The 22,761-nt window shown below is 33.7% G+C and overlaps 1 long non-coding RNA gene and 1 other non-coding gene across 2 annotated transcripts in view; one reads left to right on the top strand and one right to left on the bottom strand.

Annotated features, from left to right (window-relative positions):
• Nucleotides 1-242: 242 nt before the first annotated feature.
• LOC140609534 (uncharacterized) overlaps nt 243-22,761 on the bottom strand; it is a 58,267-nt gene continuing 35,748 nt past the window's right edge. The window contains exon 3 of the long non-coding RNA XR_012011341.1: nt 243-444. This is a non-coding gene — a long non-coding RNA (uncharacterized lncRNA). The remainder of the gene's footprint in view (nt 445-22,761) is intronic.
• On the top strand, nt 20,863-20,967 carry LOC140609658 (U6 spliceosomal RNA). The gene has a single exon (XR_012011409.1). It is a non-coding gene; the product is annotated as a U6 spliceosomal RNA (small nuclear RNA).

Raw genomic sequence — 22,761 nt, 5'->3', positions numbered from 1 at the left:
ATATGTATATCTGTATATTTATTGATTTCTATCTTTAAATATATATAGAAAAGCTAGATATAAATAAATGTATGTATTGATTTCTGAGTTCTTTGAATACATGTAGAAAATAATCTGGATGGAAATAAATAAACAGTGAGTATGTGTGTGTGTGTGTGTGTTTATTGATTTCTGGCTTTTTTAAGTATTATATAGGAAAGAATCTGGAATCGATGGAAATGAATGAATGAATGAGTGTGTCTGTGTGTCTGTGAGCCCGAATATTTATTGATTTCTTTCATTGTGCCAGACACTAGGGTTTGGGGGACACAGTGCTGGGCACAGACCTTGGACTAGTGCAGTTGAAGGATGAGCACCCAAGGATTCTCCAGCCAGAAGATCCCAATTGTTCTTAGCATAGTTGCCCAAGCCATTTGTGAACAGGCATTATGTCATCATCATTTGCTGCAAAAAAAGAATCTTTATTAATTTTTGGCATCTGCGTTATTTTTGTAGAATATACCAAATTTGTTAAATTTTTAAAATTTTGATTAGTACTTATTTGAGAATTAGAAAGGATCAATTTAAAAAAGGTGGCTACCTGGCTCTTTCCTCCCAAGGAACTCTTTTTGCACACAGTAAAGTTTCCTAATTCTATTCCTGGATAATCCCTACAGATAGGTGACACAGGTACATCTAGAATCCTACTTTCCAGCAAATCAGTATAACTTCCAGAATACCATTTTGACCCATGACAAAAATGCCAAAGAGAAAGCAAGAGAACCTCTGGAAGATCATTAATGATCTGGCATTATAGACCTTAGATAAGAAAATCACAGAATCCAAATTAATTTTCGCTTACATAACTTTGTGTCATTGGCTAGTTCTTCTCAAGCAGTGCATGTCATAAACCATGAAAGAAATGAGTGGGCATTATACTCAAAAACAGCTCCTCATGAAAATTCATTCATTATAGGTAAAAGTTCTTTAAAATTAATAAAAATATTTTTCTATTCTATTACTAAGAGGTTTCAACCTTATTTAAATCTTATTTACATCAACCTTACGTTAAAGTCTAATAAAATAGCATAACATCCTACAATCTGTGCCAAAATTTATTTTAAGACTATGTTTTGCTCATTTCTATAACTTTGAGTCATTGAAGTACCACCCCGAGTTTCAACACTACCCGCAATTCTTAAGATTACTCACAGTAGGGTGATGGCATTTTACTAGCTTTAGGACCACACATGGCATATCAAATTTCCCCATTAGTCCAACACTGAAATAATGCCCAATTCTGAGAATTGGGCTTAAGTTTTGTTACTAGGGGCTAAACCTCATCAAAACCCAATTTTGGGGTTAGGAGAACATTCACTAATTACCTCTCTCCTCTCTTGAACCTACTTGAAAATGAACACAGGAAGTTAAATAAGAATTTAAAAGCATTCTTTTCTTTATTATTTTTAGATTGAGATATATTTGGTATATAATGTATTAGTTTCAGGTATACAACATAAAATTCAATATGTATATTTATTTTTTGAAAGAGTTTGAGAAGAATCGCTATTACTTCCTTTTTAAGTATTTGATAGAGTTCACCAGCAGAGTCATCTGATCCTGGACTTTTGTTTGTTGTGAGATTTTTTAAATTACTGATTCAATCTCCTTACTAGCGATTGGTTTAAGAGTCTGTTTCTCCATGAATTAGCCTTGGTACATTATATGTTTCTACAAATTTATCCATTTCTTCTAGGCTGTCTAATTTTTTTGTATATAATTAGTCATGATAGTCTTTAATGATCCTTTGTATTTTTGTGGTATCAGCTGAAATATCTCCTCTTTCATTTCTGATTTTATTTTTGTCCTTTCTCTTTTTTTCTTCTTGAGTCTAGCTAAAAGTTTGTGTGTTTTATTTATCTTTTCAAAAACCAGCTTAGTTTCGTTGGTATAAAATGCATCTTTATTATGGTAAAGCTAAGTTGTAGAATGCAATTTGGGCCTTAGGTTAAAGTTGTCCTCCTACTTCTCTCCCATTTCAGTTGTGGACATGAGGTGAGAAGTGTGCTTCATACCCATCAAGAGCTTAATAGGGGAGCAAGAGAAAGACAGATAATACCCAGAAGCCTACCTTTGTAAGACAAGCCTGTGTAGATTCCATAAGTGTACAGAATATAGAACATAAGCTCCAGTTTGTCCTCAGGACAATATTGATACAAATGTATAACAGTTGTCTCCATTCCAACAACAACTCCTATCAGGAAAGCTAACCATTCTAGAACCAACATGTCAGGGTTCACTAAGTATAAAAATCCTTATCACTTAGAACTTGATGACACCTAGTTCTGCTGCATAATATCTGCTGTCACTTTGTTCCTCTCGTCTTGGAAGATCAAATCTCTGGGGAGAAACTCTGAAAGTCAATGTGACAAAGACCTGCATAGTGATTCCAATCCAAAGTGATGGCCTAGAGGGCCACTTTGAAGAGATAGCATCCCTACAACAAAATAATTAATGGACTATCACAGACACATACCTAGAGATTAAAAGGTCTATACCTACTACAAAGATTGTGTATGTGATGCTTATTAATTTAAAAATGTAGTTTAGATGGATTAGATAATTTTATATTGGATTTTTAAAAGTTGATTAATCCCACACTTATGTATTCCATAAATGGCTAATCCATATAATCTATATAAAATATTTGTTATGGGCTGAATTTTGTTCTCCCAAAATCCATATGTTGAAGCCCTAATTCTCAACTTGGAGGTAGCACATACACATACAGGAAAGACCATGTGAAGTCAGGAAGAAGGTCATCTGCAACCAAATCTATGGGGCACCTCATCTTGGATTTCCAACCTCCAGAACTGTGAAAAAATAATTTCTGTGTTCAAGTTACCCAGCTATTTTGTTATGGCAGCCCTAGAAGACCAATACAATATTGTATGTTATGTTCAATAAATTTTATATTTATTGTAATTGTAGAGTAGTATAGTAAATAAATGTAAGCATAATATAGTGTCTTAAATAGGATATATTATGTGTTGTATTCGATCATTATTTGATGTGCTCTACATTATGGTATAATGTAGAATAATAAAATAAATGTAAATATAATAAATATAGGTATAACAAGCATAAATATATTCATATACTTAGTGTTAATTATACTAAAATAAATATAATACAAACATATTCTCTCTCTGGTTGATGTTTGCATTTCTATATCAAAACCAGTGGAGTGGGCAGCCTGGGTGGCCCAGCGGTTTAGCGCCGCCTTCAGCCCAGGGCGTGATCCTCGGGACCGAGGATCGAGTCCCACATAGGGCTCCCTGCATGAAGCCTGCTTCTCCCTCTGCCTGTGTCTCTGCCTCTCTCTCTCTCTGTGTGTGTGTGTGTCTCTCATGAATAAATAAATAAAATCTTAAAAAAAAAACAACCAGTGGAGTATTCATAGTACAGTTCACCAGAGGTCATACAATCCCCCATAGCTTTATAACCTTGCTCTTCACCTCAATGCACATGGCCTTCTGGAATTCAAGAGCTAGAGCAAAGAAATGGATAGCATTCTGTTGCCAGAAGCTTTCAGCAAGGAAGAACAAATGCCTTGTGTTGGGCCATGAAGAAACAATGACTGTCACCTTCATCTTTCTAATACTACAGGGGAGAGTTTCCTCACCAGAATGCCCCCAGAAGGACAAGCTCTTGTTAGATGAGCTACTGTATGAAGTAAGGTAAGATAGAAAATGCTTTCCTTCTACCCTTCCGAGTTCCTCATTCTATTATCTGGTTAGGTTTAACAACCCACACTATGAGATGGCTGTCACATTTGGAGAAGGAGCCACCAGTAGCTTGACAAGGTAAGCCAATACCTATTCTTGGGCATCTCCCTAGTAACAGATACTGCTACTTTGTTCATCTATGCCCAGTGATGGACAGTTTAGTTTTATTCCCAGAAATCTCTGAAATCTGTCATAATAGGATTTTAATTAATTCTAAAACATTCCATAAAAAAATAAATAAAAATAAAACATTCCATAGCCTAGGCCAAAATTTCATCCCATTTATTATTTTAATCTCAAATTATGCTCAGCAAAACACACATTAGACTGTATAGACAATTTAGAAAACCATATGATGCCAAAGCCAAGTTAGAATATATCAACCCCCCTGCTCTCTCTAGGAGAAATTAAAGTGAAAAGAAATGTCCTTCTGAATTAGGTCGGAGTTCACAATTTGTCCCGTTTAGTTTCTTATTCCATTCAGTCTAATCAGTAGGGTGTTATTGTACTCTGGGTGGAGTAGGGTCCCTTACGTTTGGGCTGTCTGGTCCTAAAGGGATGCTGGTACTTTCTTTGGCATCCCTCAAATTCAATCCCAGTGTCACTTTAAAAAAAAAAAAAACAATCAATAGAACTCATAAGACAGGCAAACTTCATTCCATTCTACTTCACTTTAGTGTACTTCACAGATACTGTATTTTTTTAAATTGCAGGTTCGTGGCCACCCTGTATCAAGCAAGTGTATTGGCAGCATTTTCCCAACATCACCTGCTCACTGTGTCTCTGTGCCACATTTTGGTAATTCTTGCAATATTTCACATTTTTTCACTATTATTGTATTTGCTATGGTGACCTGTGATCAGTGATCTTTGATGTTTTTATAAGAGCCTGAAGATGTGAGTGAATTCCTGCAATTTCATGATAAAACTTCAGTAGATGAAAAGATGATTCTTATGGATGAACAAAGAAAGAGTTTCTTCCTTTTTTTTGTTAAAGATTTTATTTACTTAGAGCTTGAGAAGGGTATGAGGCAGAGGGAAAAGGAGAGAGAGAATCTCCAGCAGACTCCTCAGTGAGCAGAGAGCTCTAGGCGGGGCTCTATCCCACACCCCTGAGATCATGAGATCATGACCCTTAACTGACTGAGCTGGACCCTTAACTGACTGAGCCCAAGGAAGTGTTTCTTGAGATGGAATCTACTATTGAGGATAGTTGAAGGATTGTTGAAATGACAATAAAGAATTCAGAATATAACATGAACTTTGTTGATAAAGCAGTGGCTTTATCCAGCCTTCAGTGACTACCACCCTGATCAGTCAGCAGTCGTCAGCATTGAAGCAAGACAATCTCCTAGCAAAAAGACTATGACTTACTGAAAGCTCAGATGATGCTTAGCATTTTTTTAGCAATATAGTAATTTTAAATTAAGGTATGTACAGCATTTTTTAGCATAAAGTTATTGTGCACTCAATAGACTGCAGTATAATGCAAACATAACTTTTTAATGCACTGGGGAACCAAAAAATGTATTTGACTTATTTTATTGTGGTGGTCTGGAACTGAGCCCTCAGTATCTCCCAAGTATGCCTGTATTACAGTTATACACATACAACCACTATGCTCCACACCCCTTAAAGATCTTAACCAAGCAAAATGATGTTCTTAAGCCTAAATGTGTTGTATGCATCAGTCAGTTTTAGTTTTAGCTGCATGTAAAAGAAAACTCCAAAGTAACAGTAGCTAAAGCAAGATAGAGATTATTTCTCTCTCAAATGAAAGACCAAAAAGAAATAGTCCAGGGGTTGGGACCCCTGAGTGGCACAATCGGTTAAGCATCCAAATCTTGGTTTTGGCTCGGGTCCTGATCTCGGGGATCCTGAGATGGAGCCCTGCATCAGTCAGGCTCTGGGCTCAGTAAGAAGTCTGTTGAAAACTACTCTCTCCCACTCCCTCTGCCCCTCCTCTCTCTCTCTCTGTCTCAAATAAATAAATAAATCTTTGAAAGAAAAGAAAGGAAAAAAAGAAAAGAAAAAAAAGAAAAGAAACGGAAAGGAAAGGAAAGGAAAGGAAAGGAAAGGAAAGGAAAGGAAAGGAAAGGAAAGGAAAGGAAGAAAGAAAGAAAGAAGAAGAAAGAAAGAAAGAAAGAAAGAAAGAAAGAAAGAAAGAAAGAAAGAAAGAAAGAAAGAAAGAAAGAAAGAAAGAAAAAAAAGACAGTCCTGGGTGGTGAAGTGGCTCTATAGTATCAATAGAGACCTAGACTTCCAGCTGCTGTTCCACCATCTTCCAGTCTTAGATGGCCACTGGCCAGAAGAAGGAGGAAAGGCTGAAAAACAAAAAGGGGTCCTTCTGAGTCAGCTCCCTTTAAGCTAAAATCCCACATGCTTTTACTAATATTTCATTGGTTTGACCTTGGTTATGGTTATGTGTTGGGGAGGAGATGTGGGAGGATAGAAAAGTAATATTTCACTTCACATGTGTCACATCCAGCTAAAACTCTGGGACCTGCTTCTAAGGAGAAAGAAAATAACAGATGAAGTTCAAGTAGACAACTCGGTTTCTGACACATAGTACAGTCCAGATCCACATTGCTTCTGATCTACTTGTATTAAGAAAGATGAGCAAAGAGAATTATGAACCAAAAGAAAAAAACAGTTTAGTTTGAACCTTTCCTATAAGGGAGTATTTAACTCAGAACCAGCTCTTCTGAGTCCCAAACCTATGAAATTCACCCCAATTAAAAGTAGTCCTCTATTAAGAAATCAATTCTGCCACCATGTTTTCAACATATTTGCGCAATAATATCCAACTATGCACATAGTTTTATTGTCCAGAAATTTCATTTGATTTATTCTTGTCTTTGAAAAATTAAAAAATTTGCGGTGTGGTTTGTTGGTGTGGGTCTATCCTGCATAGTTAAAGCACTTATTTTCCCCCCTTTTGTATCTTCCACTGCTGGCACCCAGGACTGAACTGAGCAGAGCTTTAAATCATGACAATGCTCCATGCCATTTTGAACATATCCCTCCACATCTGTATCAAGGAATAATTTAAGTATAATTCATTTCATTGCTTTCTCTGTTCTCCAAATCTCTTACTGTCTGTGTTTCTTCATTTCCTACAAAGTTCCCAAAGCACTTTTCATTCTTTTCTTATTGCCCTGGAAATTCTTAGGCCTTTGAATCTGGTCTTCTGGTGCAGTTTCTTACTTGCCTCACATATAGTCAACTGGAGACTCCAACTCAGCAGAATTCTGAACCGTAGTTACTGGTAATGCCTCCAAAACCTATCCTCAGGGATCTAAGAAGGATCAATCTGGTCTTTTCTCCTCTATGCATTCTTCTGACCCTTACCTTTATAGACCTAGAGTCTCCATTGCTGCTTTAATCGCATCAGAGATACACCTTTTTAACATCCCTTTGCTGCAGCAGGTGGGATACATTTTCTGGGGTCCATTTTGTTTTCCCTGTCATTTACTCTTTCTTTTTGACTGCTCCAGTTGAGGTTTGTTTGTTTTTGTTTTTGTTTTTGTTTTTACCTGCTTCCAAGGTTGCTCCATTTTCTTTTACATCAAGAGGAAACCTAGCACTGATGGGGAAAGTTTGACATTTCTCTTCTAATATATGTATTTAGATTTTCTTGGTGGGGACCCATAGCAGCAGACCCATTGTGGGAGACATGAAGCCAAAGATTCTAGGTCTTCAGAAAGCATCTATTACTCAAACAAATTTTGTCTGCCCTCATCAACTCAAGAAGAATAATTTCACAAAGGAAACATCTTCCCATCATATAGCCCAGGAGTAAACTCAAACTATTGTTGCCCAATTTACTTATGATATTCCTTATCTCCCCTGTGTTTTCTCTTCAGAGTCCTGACTTTTACATGTCATTCATGCCCTGCATTGACAATAATTCTGTCACCTTAAAACTCATATGATCTTAACTTTGACACTTTGAAATGTATTTTTATGCTGGTGTTGTCTCAAATATGTTCAAATCTTATATAACCACTTCGTATAATTGACTCAATTTTCAAAGTATGAATAGTAGAATTCCACTTGTTCACTGCTGGTAAAAAGAAAGCTGTTACCTTTTGTACATTAACCTTGTACCTTTAAACCTTGCTATAATTGCTTATTAGTGGTAAGGGTCCTTTTGTCAATTCTTTCTAATTTTCCACATAGATGACCATGTCATCTGCTAACAAAAACAGTTTTATTTCTTCCTTCCAAATCTCTATACATTGTATTTCCTTTTCACATCTTATTGCATTAACCAGGAGTTCCAGCACGGTGTTCAATAAAGAGTTGTGAGAAGGAACATCCTTGCCTTGTGCCTGATCTTAGTAGAAAAGCTTCAAGTTTCTCACCATTAAATAAGACGTAAACTGCAGGATTTTTGTAGGTATTCTTTATCAAGTTAAGAAAGTTCTCCTTTAATCCTAGCTTGCTGAAAGTTTTGGTCATGAATCCTGTTGGATTATATCAAATACTTTTTTCTACATCTATTGATATGATACTATGACTTTTCTTTTTTAATCTGTTGATATGATGGATTGCAGTAATCGATATTTTTTTAAAGATTTTATTTATTTGAGAGATGGAGTGTGTGTGTGCAGGGGGAGGAGTAGAGGGAGAGGAAGAGAGAGAATCTCAAGCAGACTCCTTGGTGAGCATGAAACTGACTCAGGGCTTAATCCCATAACCCTGAGATCATGACCTGAGCCAAAATCAAGAGTTGGATATTTGACCAACTAAGCTCCCCAGGAACCCCACATTAACTGATTTTTTATTGTTAAACCAGCTTTGCATTATTGGATAAATCCTGCTTGGTCATGATGTATAATTCTTTTTATAGACTTTGTTGAGGCTTTTTGCACCTATGTCTGTGAGAGAAATTCAGTTGTGGTTTCTTTTTTTGTAATGTCTTTGTCTGGTTTTGATATTAGAGTAATGCTAATGTACAATGATTAGGAATTATTCTCTCTGCTTCTATCCTCTGAAAGAGAATTAAAGAATTGGTACAATTTCTTTAAATGTTTGGTATAATTCACCGGTAGACCCATCTGTGCCTGGTGCATTCTGTTTTGGATAGAAAATTACTAATTGTTTATTAAATTTCTTTAATAGATAGAAATAATGTCTGTCCTTCTGTAAGTTTTGGCAAATTGTGTCATTCAAGGAATTGGTCTGTTTCATCTGAATTATCAAATTTGTGGGCATGGAGTTATTCATAGTATTCCTTTATTATCTTTTTAATGTCCATAGGATCTGTAGTGATGACCCCTCTTCTATATCTGATGTTAATAATTTGTGTCTTCTCTTTCTTCTGGCTAGCCTGGCCACAGCTTTATCAATTTTACTAGTCATTTTTTTATGGCAACTTTTGGTTTTGATAATTTTTCCTACTGTTTTCCTCCTTTCAATATCTGACTCAAGATTAATTTCTGCTTTAATTTTTTTTTTCTGCTTTAATTTTTATTATTTCTTTTCTTCTGCTTGTTCTAGGTATAAATTGCTCTTCTTTCCCTAGTTTCCTAAGATAATTAATTTTAGATTTTCCTCTTTTCTAATATAGAAAAATTTCCTGCTAAGCACTGTTTTATCTGCATTCCACAAATTTGGTAAGTTGTATTTTCATTTTCTTTAGTTCAAAATTTTTCTATTCTTTTGAGGCTTCTTTAGTGATTCATGTATCAAAAAATGTATATTGTTTAATCTCTAAATATTTGGGAATTTTTCAAATCTAGAATTTTGTTGATCCAGTTTAATTCCAGTGTGATCTGAGACTATACTTTGTATGATTTCTATTCTTTAGAAATTTTGAAGGTGACTACTTTTATGTCCCAGAGTATAGTCTACCTTCATGAATACTCCAGATGGACTTGAAAAGAATGTGTATTCAGCTTCTATCACATAGAGTATTCTATAAATATCAATTAGATCAAGTTGATTGATAGTACTGTTCTAGTCAATTATATTCTTATTGATTTTCTGCCTGCTTGATCTATGCATTGCCTACAGAGGGGTGTAAGTCTCTACATGTAATAGTGTATTTATTTGTTTCTCCTAATGGTTCTATCACTTTTGCTTCATGTATTTTGAAGGCCTGTTGTTAGGTATGTATACATCAATTGTTAGGTCTTCTTGGAGAATTGATATCTTTATCACTATGTAATATATGTCTTTCTTCCTAATAATTTTCTTTTCTGGACTATGCTTTTTTTTAATTAATATAGCTACTCTAGATTTCATTTTTATTATTTTTATTACCATTAGTATTGTATATCTCTATATGCCTTTTCCTTTAATCTATGTCTTTATATTTAAAGTAGCTTTTCTGTAAACAACATATAGTTTTGTTTGAATTTTTTATCCATTCTGATATTTATGTATTTTAATTGATGTATTTAGGCCATTCACATTTAAAGTGATTATTGATAGTTTGACAAATATCTACCTTGTTTGTGAATAATTTCTATTCATTGAACTTTTTTTGTTCCTTTTTCTTCCCTTTTTCTGTTTCCTGTGTGTCAACTGAGCATTTTGTGATTCCACTTATTTTTATTATATTAATTATGCTTCTTTTTAAAAAATAATTTAATAGGGATTGCCCTGGAGTTTACAATATTTATTTTTAACTAATCAAATTTTACCTTCAAACAAGAGAGGCTGAGAAAGAAAGTGGCTTCTATCCTGGTGATGTTCATAAGATGGGAAATTCCTCCAATATTGGAAAGATGTTCAAAATTGCTGAGTAGCTAGAAAGAATGACAAATGCTACTATATAGTTTCTTAACTAATTTTCTCGTATTTTCCACCTCTTTGCTTAGCACCTAAAAAGTGAACTTCTTCCTACTTTATCTTTCAGTCATTAGGTTATTCGACAAGTGTTTTATTGCCTGTCAGTTCTACAATGGAGTTTTTTCTTTTTTTTTAATACCATAGTGCCATGCTTTTAATTTTGAAAAATCCTCTTATTCTGATACTTTTTTTTTTTTTTTTTTTGGTGAAATCACTTTTCAAATCTATTTGAAGGTATGAATTATAAACTTTTAGAAGACCATCTTTTTTCTCCATATTTGTGTATTGATTTTGGTATCTCTCTTGCTCTTCATTTTCCTAAAAATGCCTTATAACTCACTGTTTTGTATTCACATTTATAAATGAAGGATTTGGATCATCAGTATAAAGGTCATGAACTTTGGTCATTTTCAAGCTTTGGCCATTCTCAAGTTTTCTATCCTGTTGAGAACTGTTCCACAAGAAGTAACTTTAGGTTCCTAAGTGTAGTGGAGGAGAGCTTAAGGAATGCTTCTTGCCAGAGGATAAAAGGCAACTTTTCTGAAGGGCCCATAGATAAACAGACAACCTACTGAGCTGCCTGAGATGGTGAGATAAGGAAAGGATCAGAGTGATTCAACTCATTTTAACCTATAGCTACATGTCCTTGGTGTTTTCTTCATGTCCATTCATGCCCACCTTAGGGTCAGATTTTACTTTTTTTTAACCTTATTTTAGCACAGAGGCTCACAGTGGATCTCTATTTCCCATAAGACAGAATTTCCAGCTTATTTAATTCTTCTAACGGGATTTAGCCTGTGAGCTAAAGATCATTCAAACTGGATCTGTCCCAACTATTGCACAATTCTTTAATGAACTGGCTCATTAATTGGCCTATGGCCTGCTCACATTATCAACCCTCCTGGCTCAGTGGTTTGCATTCCTCTGAGGTTTCTAGCACTCATCCCACTATCTATTGTGTATTTTCAAGAAATTCCTCAAATTTTCTGTATGATAATGACACCCTGCTTTGTCTCCAAGGCTGTTAGATTTGTTCCTTTTCTTGTATAACTCTTATTTTTCAAGGTGATTTTACAGAAGAAAAAAAATACAATGTCATCTCAGTGTGGTGGTGGCATTTTTCTCCCACTTTACATGGGTGAATATATCAATGGACAAAATCAGAATGAACAGATTAGCTTAGACTAACTATGCCTGATCTGATTAAAAATTCAGCTTTTTCATCAGGATATTTGGAATTTGTGCTTGTGCCAAGATTCTTGGACATGGGCATCTATACTATATTACTATAAAAATGCAAGGTATTATTTGATGTTTGTACAATTCATTTCAACATTTTGGAGAATTTTTTATAGCTTTTTTCTGAACTATATATATGTCTTAACATAAATATAACATAAATACATTTTTCTTATGAAGATGAAAATATTTATTATAGTTATTCTGGAAGGTGGAATTTCAAGTGATGTTATTTTTGTTTTTAGATTGTGTTTCTCAAATTGTCTACAATAAACATGTTTATAATTAAAAGGGGACATTTAGAAATAAATATATTTCTTTTGTTTTCCTTCAGTTTGCTAGACAAATGTTATACCATGCTTGTGGCTACATACGGATGTGATCACATTTTTGAGCAGTAGATTTAAGGTACAGAAAAGTCAAAAAGCATAAACAGCCTTACATGTACCAGTTGCATAGAGATTTCTGGGTGTACTATGAAGTTTAAAACTTCATGCATTATTTCTGTTCTGCTTTTCCTCCAGCTGCTGATCTTCAAAACAACATATTATTGAGATGACTCATGAGAATCAGTGTGAAATAGAACATATTACCGCTGAAAGTTTCTTCCTCCTAGACTGCTTAGAACTGTTTCAGAGTATTGTATAAAGAAAGAACAAAGTTCTAAAAAACTGAGATTGGAAATTAGTCCTGTCAGCACACCTAGAAAGAACTATAATTTTGCTAGGAATGTGCAACAAAAGAATCAATGTTAACTATTCATTTAACAATAACATTTATTATGCAGAAGAAATAATACATTACCAGCATGATAACATGAGATCTTTTGTAAGGTCTACCGTGGCAAATATAGAGCTTTGGTAGTCTCCATTATAATTTGGCTAATAACCACATCTCTCAGATTTTCCCATAAATTATATGAAATTATATGCATAAAGATTATTTTATTTAAATATAACATTAACACTTCACTTTATTTAATATTTGGGACTCGTCCTATAAAAAATGCCTGAGGAGTAAGAGACAGAAGATGACCCTAAATGTGGAAGTGACATTGGGAGGCATTTTCAAGACCTCAGAAAATAAAGAGTACAAAGTATTAACATTTTTATTTGCTATTAAAAAAATGGGCAAAATTTGAAAGTGAGTGATAAGTTGGGTACAATGTCCTTCAATGTCATACTGAGGTGAAAAATGATCTAGGGAAAAGGTTCTCAAACTTCAACGTGTGTCAAAATCATCCAAAGAACTGTAAAATTATAGTTTAATACATATAAATGAATCAATTTTGACTGCATTTTGGTGCTCTACTGGACTTTATTACATAATTTTAAATAAGCATTTCACACAAACCATCAAGATAACATCTTTTAAATTGAAAATTACATATTTTCTGAAACATTAAATTGCTCTGTAATTTCTTGTGTTATTTTGACAGACTTCCTTTTGTTGCCTCAGATTTATGGCTTTTACATTTTCTTAAAGCTGTATCAAAAAGTTGTGCTTTATGATGCTTATTATTAATCAGAAATAATTTTCTCTTCATTTTCATTTAAGTAACTTATTGTAAAGAGTCCCTTTTATGTTAAAATGTGAAAAAATACATGGCTTTATGTATGTTCTTCATAAAAATTTGGAGGCATCGATATCCATGTAAAAAATACATATTTTAGCATAGAGAAATAATAACAGAACATGGAAGCCAGGAGTTTATGTATACATTCAGGACTTAAGTAAATAACTGGGGGGTTCATAGCTTCAAATTCAGCCTTCAAGGTATCACCAATTTCTTGTGAGCACTGGAAAATCACTACGCTTTTAAATTCCTGTGTATCATTATTTGTCAAGTATTGTAATATTTGCAGGTGTACAATATTACAATTGAGTGAAGTTATAGGCAACATTTATAAATTGGGGAAAAAAGAAGTTTCAAAAAGGACATTAAGGAGGGCACATGGTGTCATGATCACTGGGTCTTATATAAAGACTGATAAATCACTGACCTCTACCTCTGAAACCAATAATACATCATATGTTAATTAATTTAATTTAAATAAAATTTCAAGAGTAAACAAAAAAATAAATGCACCAATTTAAGACCAAAAATTTATAAATCTTCAAAATTACCATATTATTATTTCACATTTATTAGGATGGCTACTATTAAAAAAAAAACAGAAGATAACAAGTATTGGCAAGAATGCTGGAATCCTTGTATACTGTTCTTGAAAATGCAAAATGTTGCATTTGATGTAGAAAAAAGTACATAGGTGCCTCAAAATATTAAAAATAGGCTTAACAGATGATCCAGCATTCCCACTTTGGGGCACATATCCAGAAGAATTGAAAGCAGGATCTTGCAGAATTTGTCCACCCACGTTCATAGTAGCATTATTCACAATAGCCAAGAGGGGGTGTATACATAACAATGGAATATGGTTTGGCTCTAAAAAGGATGGAAGTCATGTCACATGGTACAACATGGATGAAACTTGAAGACATTATGCTGAGTGAAACTAGCCAGTCACAGAAAGACAAACACTGTCTGCTTCCATTTATATGAAATATCTAAAGTAGTCAAATTCATAAAACAGTAAAATAGTGGTTGCCAAGGGGTGGGGCCGGGAAAAATGGAGAGTTGTTGTGTAATAAGTATAGAATTTGTTTTGCAACATAAAAAAGTTCAGAAGATGCATTGCACAAGGATATACTTAACCCTACGCACTGTACACTTAAAAAATATTAGGATGATAAATTTTATGTTTTTCACTGCAATTAAAAATGGAAGAAATATATAAATCTTTCCAGATATCTTTATAGCTTTATAAGAATGCAGCTATAGGCGTGTAATTTAGGTCCCCAAAGGATTCTTTTCTAACACGTCTTTATGTCTTAAGTGCCATCCTTAGAGCATCATTCCTTTAGGTTACGAGCATATTCCTGATTGTGAGCAAATATCTAACATAATGACATGTAATCAACTATTTACATTTTGAGAACATTTATCCAGATTGTTGAGTAAGCTTTGATATGGTAAAGGGGAAAAAAGAGCAAGATGGCTTAGGGTCTTGGTGACAGAGTTGGAGCCTGATGAAGTCTGATTGTTTGCCAAAAAGTTCACCTAACTCCACCACAGACCTGCAAAAACTCTTTCCTCCCTGTTTCCTGTTGCCCTGGGGGAAGCTGCTGTTACCATAAAAAAAGGAATTTTCTATATGTAACCTATGCATTCCTTTCTAGGGACCAGCAGAAGAAACACTGAGAGAATCACTTTCCCAGCCCTCTACCTCCAGGCCATGAGCATGCTGTGGTAAGCAGTATTTTTCCTGTTTTTGAAGTTAAATCCCTAATGGATTGATTCTTCTCATTTCCCCATCTTCTTTCACTTTGACTGAGGAACATTATATTATGATCCCTACAAAGTGAGCAGAAGTGCTGATCTATTTCAAGGTCCCTTCAAACGCAGACCACCCACCTCTTAGCCTTGTGCTCTGGATCTTACTTCTGGAAAAAAATTCCATTCTTAATTTTGTGATTCTTACGCATATACCATATACAAAAAAAAAAAAAGTTACTATGGAAACTGGGGGAGTAAGTAACTTGGTAACTTTAACAGAAGTGTTCATTTGCTATTGCTTAAGCTGGAATAACAACTGTGCATTTACCAGGGGAATAGAAAAGTTTCTATCATAAAGTTGGCTACTTTTCTTTGCCAGGTGCTCCATAACTCTTCAAGACTATTCCCACTACAGGAGCAGTATTTTCTGTATTAATGATTTAGGGAAGTGTTTGTTATTGACATAGCAGTATGATGTTTAGTGAAAAAAATTAAATAATTAAGACAATTTTTATTATCTTATATGTCTACATTTTTCCCTTCTCTTCTGTCTGAAGCTTTTAAAGGGCATCGTTGAGGGTTTTGTGGGTTTGGGTTTCCTTTATTTTTTTATTCTTTTGGGGGGGTTTCCTTTATTTTTAATTAAACATTGAAGTGATTCATTATATAAAATTTGGAGAGCAGGGGCACCTGGGTGGCTCAGTTGGTTAAGTGTCTGCCTTCAGCTCGAGTCATGATCCCGGGTCCTGGGATCGAGCCCCACATCAGGCTCCCTGCTCAGTCTAGGAGTCTGCTTCTCCCTCTCTCTCTGCATCTCCCCCTGCTTGTGCTCTCTCTGTCAAATAAGTAAACAAAACCTTGTAAATAAAAAATATATATCAATAAATAAAATTCAGAGAGCAGAGTAAAATGTAAAGAAAATGAAAATAAACCATCAACTCTTCATCCTGGCCAATTTTAGTTAATAATATGATGCATGTTCTTCCAGTATTTTCTCTTAAGCGTTTTTTTAAAAAGCATAGCTGTGATTATTGAAGGCTTTCGTTGCAATTATAAAAGGAATTGCAGATTCATTGTTTCAGTGGCTGGGGTGCATGTATAAAACTGCTTTGCTCCGTGTTCCTTTACCTTCATTTTTTAGCAATAGGATTTATCCAAGCTGTCTGTCATTCAGCATTTCCCAATAGTATGTCTTACTTTTGTTTTAGAATATTTATCTTCCCTAGTTGACATGTAGGGTTGATGCAATTTTGAAAATTCTTACCTTTTTCAAACTAACTTATTTCATTGATAAATAGTTGCTGCAGAGAAGATACCAAGCCACAGTGCCACAGTGTCAGAGTTTGGATTTATCTGGAACATACTCACTGTAGACTGGTGAGTGCCATGGGATGTGTAATGTCAAGAGAGCATACGTGATGATAGAATGAGACTTCCACAGAAGCAGTGGAGCAGTAGTTCTTTCTCGCTCTCGTGATAATGCTCTTACCTGCATCTTATGGGGTTGGGTCTGAAAGTGATAGGACTAAGGGTGTGCGAATGGAAATTACAGCAAACTGGGAAATGCTGTTGTGAACTTATTTAAGCTTCCATCCAAACATACTCTTTATAAGAAGACTGGCACTATTAAGAGCCTTTTACTCAGGATACTCATAGAGAGCATTTACTGAGTGCTTACCAGATGTCAGGTACATGACATTTACCATCTCATGAAATCCTCTCAACAGTCCTATAAGTTAAATCTTGTTATTCTTCTCATTTTAGCATGAAGAAACAGAGTTATAGAGAAAGTGAATAACTTGCCCAAAGTCAGTAGCTAGTCATTAATGAAGTCAGAAAGTGAACTTTGGCAATCTAACTCGAGAGCCCATTTTCTCAACAATGTTTTACCATGTTCTTTCTGATAGATTCAGATCAATAAACCTTCTCAAGACTCCATGAGCCTTGTTATCACTTCCCTGAAAAAGTAACACCAATTACCAGATGCCAGAAATAGAGAGCACTTGTCGGTATTTATTTTTAAGTCTCTGAGAAAAAAACATAAACTTGAAAATTTAAAAATTAAACTCCTTACCTTTTGTCTTTTGAAATGGGCCAAAAGGATTACTGGATGTCTTCAATGGAAAATTAAATAGTTGCCTAAGCATACCATTACTTGTATCTGATTCTATAGGTTCTCTGTACTTCTCATTGTCTTTGAGCTCTTTTACAATTCTTATAAGGTGTAGATGACTAATAGCTATGCAAATAATTGCTGTCCAAAATCATGCATATGGGTTTCATCTGGGGTAAATGCAACTGATTTCTCTCTGCCTCCCATGGAATAAGCCAGTTTTGCAACTATTTGCAAATTAATTTTAACATACTTAATCTTTATATATGTGTGATTCTTTAAAGTTCATTTGAATCAAATTGTAACATCGATGACTTCCTCATTAATTAATAAATGAAATAAAATCTTTCTAAAATAAAATCTAATTTACTCTTGTATGAGAATCATGATTATATGCTCTTTGAAAATCTCAAACTCCCATTTCATATTTCTTCCAATCAGTCTCCATATACTATACATTCTACCTCAATTATATTTTAAATCTGTCGTTTCTATTTCTTTTGCTGATCAGGACCCTTATCATCTCATCAGTGCACTCTAGCAGCAGTCTAACTGATACATAAATGTTTGCTGAATAAATGCATGAACACCCAGATTTGGGATCAGGATTATAATAGTTGTTGTCAATGATGGGAACAGTTGCACTGGAAATAGCAAGAGATACTAGCACTACAAAAAGGCTGATTTCAAAAATGCTTCTGAAATATGGTTTCATTGATAATTCTTTTTCTGATAAGATATTTTAGTATAATATGCACAATAATATAATTGTTCTTGCACTCAAAATTCAGCTGGCTTTGTAGTGGTTTGATGCCTAATTATATTTCTTTTTCCTTCTCTTCCATTTCATTAGGCATGGCTAGGTAACACCAAGTTGTTGTTCATCATCTAGAGCTTATACTATTGGGATATTAGAATCAACAGTAATCAATTCAGTTGTTTCTTATATCCTAGGCTCAATAACAGGTTAGGTTTGCCTGGTGGTAGTAGGGAATGGAGAAGGGGACATCATCAATATGCAAAATGTTCTTTGCTATTCAGAGCCTGAAACAGGTGATGGGGATTAAGGTGTGCACTTGTGATGAGTAGCGGATATTGTATGGAAGTGTGGGATCACTATATTGTACACCTGAAACTAATATTACACTGCACGTTAACAAACTGGAATTTAAACACAAATTTTTAAAAAATGCCTTAAATTCCTCTTCCTCCAAAGAATACTTCTCAAAAATGTCTTTTGTCCAAAAGTTGTTTTGTTGTTGTTCTTATTTTTTAATATTTCCTCTGGTAGGTACCAACTTTAGTGTCCACTCTTGTATATTCTTGTGGCACCATAAGCTGCATAAACTGTAGGCCAGAAATCCTACACATAATCTGAATATACAAATTTAAGAGGAAAAAAATGCCTTATGTAAATCCTTGAAATTCAGGATGACACCTCAGACTACTGTATGGAATCTAGAAGTCACATGCAGGGACAAGTAATAAAGAGATGTCCACAAATAAGTTCTGAAGGTGAAGGTATACCCAACAATTACCTAAGGTGATGTTGAAAGTATTCTCAAACTACTGTTTCCTGAGGTTTCTTTGCACACAAAATGATTAAAGATAATAATCTTTGAAAGGTTCAGACACTTGCATAAGTGTCATAAAGAATAGGAGGGTTTAGCATTCTTGAAAGCCTCAGGAGTATTAAATATGCCATTAGCAAAATATTTGAATTTGCGAGAACCAGACTAGAGAAAAGGAAAGAGGATTTATCCTCTCCCTATTTAAGTTGAAACTATAAAGGCTATATATGTTTCCATTTTTAACTGTTAAATTGTTACTATGTAAGCATTGTTTAAAATGTCCATTTTTAAAAAAATAAATAAAATAAATAAAATGTCCATTTTATTTTTTTATTTTTTTAAATGTCCATTTTATCTAGCCACCTTATAAAATGGATAAAATGGCAAAGTATTCTCCCAAAACAGTTTTAAAATTTAGTAAAAACCAAATAAAAAAATTCAGTAAAAATTTTAAATTGAGCAGCTTCAATATTTTTAAATGGTGCTTTAACACAGATGATTCTTATGAATGCCTAAACACAATTAGAATTTATGTATATATCTATTAAAATTTTTTCCCTTTTTATCAAGTTATTACAAAATATGTTTTAACTAACATAGACCTATTACTAGTTTTCATTAAGAAACTTATCTATAAACTAGTACATAATTACACAGCCCAACATTTTCTAATCTTTTACTTATGAACTCTCCACATTTTAAAAATTTGTTTTGCCCGTTTTTGTATGTTATACAATAAAGTGAACTTACATGAAAATATTTTATATTAGCATATCAGCAAAGAATAAAATTTTAATGTTAAAATATTTTAAATTTTAATATCTAATATTTTTAAAAATATATACAGATAACTTTAGACTCCTTATTCAGTAAGAAAACAGAAGTGCTTAATTTTCTTTGAATTATACAAGACAAAGCCTACTTTGTCAAGAATAATATTTAAAATGTAATATGTTTATTTTGGAACTGAATATATGTTCTTTAACATATATTACATATGTTAAATTATTTATTAGTGTGTAACTACATATTATATATCAAAAAGAGCAAAAACACCTCTTATGAGCTTGCAATTTTAGCATATTCTTTAAGAACTGAACTGGTTTGTTTAAAAATTATTTTTTCGGGATCCCTGGGTGGCGCAGTGGTTTGGCGCCTGCCTTTGGCCCAGGGCGCGATCCTGGAGACCTGGGATCGAATCCCACGTCGGGCTCCCGGTGCATGGAGCCTGCTTCTCCCTCTGCCTGTGTCTCTGCCTCTCTCTCTCTCTGTGTGTGACTATCATGAATAAATAAATTTAAAAAGAAAAAAAATTTTTTTAAATTATTTTTTCCATTGATGAGGCAAAATGGTGTCTTCAGGTTATTTCTGAAGATCTTTCCACAAATAAAGTAATTTCTTTGGGGTATAGTAATTATGTCACAATATATGGATTACAAGTTGTTTTCTCATTTCTCATTACATGGATTACAAATTAAGTTTTTGAAGTTTTTCTCTTGAAGAACTATTTAAGAATATATATAGCTCCTGGATCTGGTGAAGAATAGTTTTTGAATTATAACCATCAAAGAATCAGAACTGCCTGCTTCTTGGTATAACTAAATGATAAGATTATTACAGTAATGAACAATATCAAAATTGAAGACAGTAAACTTTTCCATTACACTATAATATATAATTCTTTCATAAGGATTTTATCAAAATTTTTTTCACAGATAAGACTATATCATGGACAATGAAACCATTAGCAAATCTATTGAGCCTGTCAATTTGTTTCATATAATGCACAATCTCAGAAAATTTTATGTGAATAACATTTTATCTGTATAAAATTATCCTATCATTTGACAATTTTCCCCATGAATTTCTTATAATAGTGACAAGCTAATTCAGAAATATAGATTATATCAGGGCAGCCTAAAATCTTTCTGGCATCTCTCTTTTTGTAAAGTAAATGTATAAATCATTGTGATTTTCCAGGGGCTCTCCAAGAAATTTCAAAGATAATTTTAATTTTAGTTTAAAAAGACATCTAGTGCTTGTTTTGGCAGCACATGCACCAAATTTGGAATGATAAGAGAAGAAAGCATGGCTTCTGCACAAGTAAGGCATACAAGTTTGTAAAGGGTTCCATATTTTTTCAACAAATATTCACATACAAAGAATGAAGTTGGAGTCTAACATTATACCATATACAAGAGATTAAGTTAAAGTGAACCAAAACTCTTAAAAGAAAACATATGGAAAAAGCTTCATGGCACTGGGTTTGGCACAATGGTTTCTTGGATATGATAACAAAAGTGTGGACAACAAAATAAAAACTAAATTGGACTATTCAAAATTTAAAACTTTTGTGCATCAAAACACACTTTCAGCAGAGTGAAAAGGAAACCCATGAAATGGGAGGAAATATTTGTAGATCATATATCTAATTAGGGCTTAATACATGGAAATACATAAAGAACTCCTATTCAACAGAGAAAAACCCAGATTTAAAAATGGGCAAAGGAAAAAAAAAATGGGCAAAGGAATTGAATTGACAATTCTCTAAAGAAAATATACAAATGTCCAAAAAGCACAAGACACTAATCACTAATCATTGGAGAAAAAGGCAAATTAAAACTACAATGAGATATCATTTCACAACTATTAGTATAGTTGTTTTCAAAAAACAGAAAGTAACAAGTATTGGCAAGGATGTGGAGAAAGTGGAACACTTGATGTTCCTAGAGCAATTATAAAATGATGCAGCCACTATGAAGACTGGTATGGTGATTCCTAAATAAATAAATACCATATGATCCAGCAATTCCACTTCTCAGTATACACCCTAAAGACTTCAAAGCATGGTCTTGAAAAGGTATTTGTATACTGATGTTCATAGCAGCATTAGTGAAAGCAATCCACGTGTGTCTATTGAAGGATGAGAAGGATAAACAAAACATGGAATGTATATAAGGTGGAATATTATTTAGTCTTAAAAAGCAAGAAAATTCTGACACATGCTCCACATGGATGAACCTTGAAGACACTGTGAGATAAACCAGTCACAGTATGACAACTGCTACATAATTCCACTTACATGAACTATTTAAGGTAGTCAAATTCATTAAGACAGAGAATAGAATTGTGGTTGGTTGCCAGGAGCTGCAGGGGAGGGAGGAATGAGGAGATATTGTTTGACGGGTATGCAGTTTCAGGTGGGGAAGATGAAAAAGTTCCAGAGATGGATGGTGGTGATGGCTGCACAATGTCAAAGTACTTACTGTGCTTAATGCTACAGAACTGCACACTTAAAAATGGTTATGATGGTACATTTTATGTTTTGTATATTTCACCACAATAAAAAAAAAATGAAAAAGGCATCCTAAAGATTTTATATTCTTGAATATAAGCTCCTAACCTGATCTCAAGGAAGCAAAATAAAGAATAAAGAAATTATTATAAAGAATTATAATAAAAGATTTGGTCATTTGATTGAGACAGGAGCACAATTACCTGCGAGCAATGATAAGTTAAAGCTTTTTACACATAAATCAAAGTGACAACAATATATAATAAAAATAGAAGAAGGTCACAAAATTGTCAGGAACTTTAGCTGTTCTGAAAAAAATGTCCTTTTTTTGAAATTCTCAAGAATATAATAAGGAGAGTACAAATTATAAGAAATTATTCGAGTGACATACAGAATTTTTGCTAAATTTTCAGATTACACAGAAGGTAATGAATAATCTTTTATTACTCTTGTTAAAAGCAGACCAAATATTCCAAGGTCAATTTGTATTTTCACAGGAAGAAAATAAAATTCTAGTATTGCATTAATTTAGTAAAAGATATAACATATCTTTATAAATAAACACATGAAAATAAAGTAAATTTTGCCAAAATTTTAACATATTTTGTCTGCTTTCTTTAAGACTCAGATATTACAAAG

Source organism: Canis lupus, chromosome 18 (genome assembly GCF_048164855.1).
Source record: "Canis lupus baileyi chromosome 18, mCanLup2.hap1, whole genome shotgun sequence".
NCBI classification, from domain to species: Eukaryota; Metazoa; Chordata; class Mammalia; order Carnivora; family Canidae; genus Canis; species Canis lupus.
Note: the sequence above shows the minus strand (reverse complement) of the source record. Positions and strands in the feature narration are given on the sequence as shown.